At 49.9% G+C, this 5696-nt stretch overlaps 1 pseudogene; it reads left to right on the top strand.

Annotated features, from left to right (window-relative positions):
- Positions 1–456: 456 nt before the first annotated feature.
- On the top strand, positions 457–5413 carry LOC123039072 (F-box/LRR-repeat protein At1g48400-like; annotated as a pseudogene).
- The last annotated feature ends 283 nt before the right edge of the window (positions 5414–5696 follow it).

Genomic DNA, 5696 nt, shown 5'->3' with positions numbered 1-5696 from the left:
CGCCGTCTTTGAAGCGGAGATCCTCGAATTCCCGTCGACGCAGTTGCGCCTTTGTCCTCACAAGCGCGCTCGCTGCCCATCCGCATGGTCTTGATCGTCTCCCACGCCGTCTTTGCCGTGTCCTTCGCGGCCAGCACGCGTAGCATCTCCAGCGGGACGCCGGTGAGGATAATCTGCAACGCGCGCCGGTCGTTGTTCTCGTCGGCGCCGTCTACGATCACCGCATCCCAGACGCGAGCGACTTGGAGCTTGACCTGCATGACAAGTGCCCACTCCTGGTAATTGGTGCGGGTGAGCATCATTGACGCCCAAGATTCCTCGCGCACGACGCGCTCCACCACGTGGATCTTGCTGCTGCCGCTGCCAGTGAGGCGCGCGACCGGCGCCTTGGACGAGGGTGACTGCGTCGGTGACCTAGCTCCGCCCTTGCTCTTCCCGTCCGACTCGTCGCCAGACATGACCACGGTGGATCAAACACCGCCGCCGCTCCGAGGATCAAACACCCTGGGCTCTAATGCCAATTGTCGTTGCCGGATCGAGTGTGAGGGAGAGAGGAAGGTGAACTCGCGCGAGAGAGAGAGTTTGCGCTATCAAACCACACAGCTTTTTCTGTTATTTCTCTTCCTTCCTATATGTTAGATACAACAGCCTAGCTAACCAACTCCCGGTGGGCATGCCATGATCCGAGCCGGTCGCGCCATCCCACGCCCACAATCAAAGCACCAAGTCCACCGGGAGAGAAAACAGGAAGGAGTTGAGGAGTGGGCGAGCACGCCGCGCACTACCATCTACGTGCATGCGCATGACAGGACCATGCACACACATTATTACAACAAAACAGAAAAGCAGAATGACCCTAAACTACACAGCCCCGCTGCGGATGAGCTTAACCCAACAAGGGCAGGGGCCCTTTGCAGTGGTAGTTCCAGAGGAGTGTAAGTTATGTCTTCAAGTTTGCCTACGATCACGAAGCTTGCGCGGTGGTGCATCCTCTCAAGTCCGTAGCTTGTCCGGTTGGTGTAGGTCGTCATGTAGGGTGATGGCGGTAGCATGGCGTGCTTGCTATCGCTGCTGCCTTTGAGTATGTTTTGCTTTGCTCCTTGTATCAGCCACTTTATTCTTTTCTTGCTTTTCTTTGTAAGTTGGTGTTCTTGTTACCCTGGCCGGTTGATGGCTTTGTTACTTCAAAGCCAGGCTCTTTCTTGAGCCTTCGTTTTAAAAAATAAAAATAAAAAGCACCACCCAGCGCCCGGGCCAGCGCCGCGGCGCCGTCCGGGCTGCCGCCAAGCCCGACCGACTCAGCATCCTCCCGGACGAGCTTCTGCACCATATCATGTCATTCTTGAAGGCGTGGGAGGTGGTCCGCACCTGCGTGCTCGCGCGGCAGTGGCGCCACCTCTGTCGCGCCCTGCGTCGACCTCCGCGTGCGCCACTACTCCGGCCGCGTCGCCGACCCGCCTGAGAAGTTTCGCTACTTCGTGCACCGCCTCTTCCTCCTCCGGGACGCATCGGCGCCAGTGTGCATGCTCCGCCTGTGGTCGAGCAACGAAGAAGCGGGCTTCACCGATGATGACGCCAACGCGTGGATGAGGGCCGCCATCAAACGCAACGCACGGGTTATCCATCTCATCGGGCATCACCCGGAGATCGCGTCGTTGGACCGCGTGTCATTCAGCTCTTGCCACCTGAAGGTCTTGAAGTTGTCGTATGCCAGGCTCGACTACAGTTCCCTCAAGCAGCTCTCTTCTGGTTGCACGTCTTTGGAAGAACTGGATCTCAAGGATTGCTTGGTGATGGGCCCTAGGATTGTGTCGGCCTCTTTGAAGATGTTAATCATGATCAACTGCAAGGCCAGTTGCGCCTTCTCCATTGCTGCTCCAAACCTCCTACTTCTGCACCTCGTCACACCTTACGTCTGAGTCCCATCATTTAAGAACTTGGGGTCACTTGTCACAGCTACTATCATACTTGATGACTCTTTCTTGGGTGATAACTTTGAATACTTCAGTGATGAAGATTATTGTGATGGAACTACTGATGATGACGGGGATGATAGCGATGATAATGTTTGGATAGAGAGCTCGAAGATTCATGATGAATCTTCCTTGAGTGATGATGTTGGATATGATGATTTTATAAGGTTTGGATATGGACATGGTTTTGCTGAAGGAATTTACAGGCATGTTCTTTACAAGGATAATTATGATTATGGTGGTGATATCGACAGCGATGACAATACCTATGCAAACAGTGAGATTACAGACGATGCAAAGTATGGATACAAAGGTAATGTTGGAATTAACCACGATGAGTAGTCCTAGTCCTAGTCCGGTTTGGACAGGAGTAAGTCACCACGTAGGATTAGAACTTGTAGCCGTGTAGGTTTGCTTGTGTTTGATCCTAGCTGCTATATATACGTAGGTATACCCCTGTAACTTGAACTCAGATCAATACAAAGGAATCAAACGGGAGCGACACGCTCCCGTGGCCATAATATCGCGTGCGTGTTCGTGTGTCTCCGCGAGTTGTGCTAGTTACAATCGAAGACGCCGGCGGCTGGTTGTTTCGTTTGTGCGTGTGCTAGTGACCTAGCTACGTACGTGAGGAATCCATCCACCAGCTAGTCTGCCTGCTTGCTCCTTTGTGTACGTACGCATCATCGGACAAAATCAATTGTCTAGCTAGTGTCGCTAGCGGCTGCTGCGTACGAAATCGTCTCGACGCAAAGTACTCGTCGAGTTGGGCATGTAGCCAACAATTGGTATCAGAGCAAGTGTGTCATCTTTAGTAGCACACGAACGACGCTCGTTGGATCTCTCCCAGGAAGAAGCGCTTTGAATAAATTCTGTGAAGATGAAGTATAAAGGGCAACGATGTTTGCACATCGAGGAACCGGAAAATTTTGAAGATGCAAGGAGAGAAGAGTGTTGACGTCGTGCTATGGATGAAGAGTTGGGATCGATCCTGAGACAACAAAGTGCGGGAGCTCGTGGATCTTCCCAACAGACATAATGTCGTAGAGCTCAAGTGGATGTACAAAGTCAAGAAAGATGCCGAAGGGAGCTTGGTGAAGCATAAAGCAAGACTCGTGGCTAAAGAAAACGTGCAAGAGCAAAGTGTGGACTTCGAACAAGTTTTCGCTCCACTTGCAAGGATGGACACGGTGAGGCTACTTATAGCTCTCACGGGTCAAGAATCTTGGAGGATACATCATATGGATGTGAACTCCGCATTTTTGACTCGGGAGTTAGAAGAAGAGTTGTATGTGAAGCAACCACTGGGGTACATCCAAGAAGGAGAGGAGCACAAGGTATTGAAGCTACACAAGACGGTGTACGGGCTACGACAAGCTCCTCGGGCATTGAATATTAAGCTTGACCATATATTGATTTCTCTTGGATTTGAGAAAGCCCCACTGGAGCATGCAATGTACAAGCGAGGTGAAGGCAAGGATCGTCTACTAGTGGGCATCTATGTGGATGATCTTTTGATAACTGGAGCAGACGAAGAGGTGATTTCCAACTTCAAGCTACAAATGAAGGAGCTATTCAAGATGACCGATCTAGGGCTCTTGAGTTACTACCTTGGAATCGAGGTACAGCAAAAGCCGGAGGCGATCACAATATGCCAGGAGGCCTTGGCGGTGTCCTGGACTAGGGGGTACTCACCACGTCGCCTCCCAATCAGTTAGATTGAGTCGAGGACCCCCATGGCCGCATACTCATGGGGCAGTTCGGACAACCCCTGCCGCATACAAGGAAGACTCCACAAGACTTGGCGCCCAAGACAAGGACTCTCCTAAACCCTAGGCCTCTGGTGTCTTATATAAACTGAGGCCAGGCTAGTCAATAGACAATCTCATATTCATTACTACAATCTCGTGGTAGATACATGTACTCTGTACTACACCCGTATGAAAACAATCAAAAGCAGCATGTAGGGTATTATCTCTTCAAGAGAGCCCGAAGCTGGGTAAAACCCCGTGTTCATGTTACCATCGCTCCAAGACGCCTAGCTTAGGACCCCTACTACGAGATACGCCGGATATTGAACCGATAGGCCTATGCAAAGAAGGTACTTGAAAGCTGTGGCATGAAAGATTGCAATCCAAGTCATGTTTCGATGAAGCCTCGTCTTATGCTAAGAAAGAAAAGTGAAGCACGCGCGGTTGATACAATGGAGTGTAGAAGTGTGGTCCAAAGGTTGAGGTATCTCACAAATACAAGACCAAACTTGGCCTATTTCGCTGGCATGGTGAGTCGTTTCATGGAAGCACCCACGATGGAGCATTGGACAGCTGTGGAAAATATACTCAGGTACATCAAAGGGACAACAAACTTCGGTTGTGTATATTTGAGAAAGAAGAAGAAGGAGATGGTGGAGCTACTTGGCTACGGTGATAGCAACATGGTAGGAGATGTTGACGATCGTAAAAGTACCTCGGGCGTGGCATATTTCTTGGGAGGAAGCATAGTGAGTTGGCTATCACAAAAGCAGAAGGTGGTCGCATTATCATCTCGTGAAGCGGAGTATATTGCAGCTGCAACCGCGGTGTGTCAAGGCGTGTGCCTTGGAAGGCTACACGCTGACCTCACAGGTAAGGAACCGGAACGAGTGGTGCTCAATGTTGATGACAACTCTACAATCTCTCTGTGGAAGAATCCAGTGCATCATGCTCGATGCAAGGACATCGATACGAGATATCACTACCTAAGGGAATGTGTGGAAGAAAGCAAGATCGACATCAACTACGTTTGCACTGACGACCAGCTTGCAGATATCCTAACCAGATCTTTGGGACAACAGAAGTTCGTGAAGATGCGGCAAAGGATCGATGTTCAAGCTGTGAAGTGAGAACATAGGGGGGTGATTGTTGGAATTAACCACGATGAGTAGTCCTAGTCCGGTTTGGACAGGAGCAAGTCACCACGTAGTATACTAGGATTAGAACTTGTAGCCGTGTAGGTTTGCTTGTGTTTGATCCTAGCTGCTATATATACGTAGGTATACCCCTGTAACTTGAACTCAGATCAATACAAAGGAATCAAACGGGAGCGACACGCTCCCGTGGCCATAATATCGCGTGCGTATTCGCGTGTCTCCGCGAGTTGTGCTAGTTACGATCGAAGACGCCGGCGGCTGGTCGTTTCGTTTGTGCGTGTGCTAGTGACCTAGCTATGTACGTGAGGAATCCATCCACCAGCTAGTCTGCCTGCTTGCTCCTTTGTGTACGTACGCATCATCGGACAGAATCAATTGTCTAGCTAGTGTCGCTAGCGGCTGCTGCGTACGAAGTAGTCTCGACGGAAAGTACTCGTCGAGTCGGGCCTGTAGCCAACAGGTAAAGGCCTGATTTTCAGTAAAGACAGTATCTATGGTGGATATATAGAATGCAATGATAGGAAGATTTTAGGTGGCCGTCATATTCTTCAAAGTCTTTCAAGTGCTAGAACTTTGGAGTTGTTGACTGATGTTGGAGAGGTATAGTTGTCACCACCTTTTACTGTTTTCTCTATCTTCGAGTATGAACATTTCCTTGATATAGCCATGATTGTTTTTTTTAACAACTTTTTTCTGATGTTTGCAAAAGAAATTTATGTTGCTCCCAATGGAACACACATGTACAATGAGCACATTTCTTACATAAGTAGCAACGCCTGGTTAGAAAGGCACAGTTGACTTGGAGACGAGTTCAG

Source organism: Triticum aestivum, chromosome 2B (genome assembly GCF_018294505.1).
Source record: "Triticum aestivum cultivar Chinese Spring chromosome 2B, IWGSC CS RefSeq v2.1, whole genome shotgun sequence".
Taxonomy (NCBI): domain Eukaryota; kingdom Viridiplantae; phylum Streptophyta; class Magnoliopsida; order Poales; family Poaceae; genus Triticum; species Triticum aestivum.
Note: the sequence above shows the minus strand (reverse complement) of the source record. Positions and strands in the feature narration are given on the sequence as shown.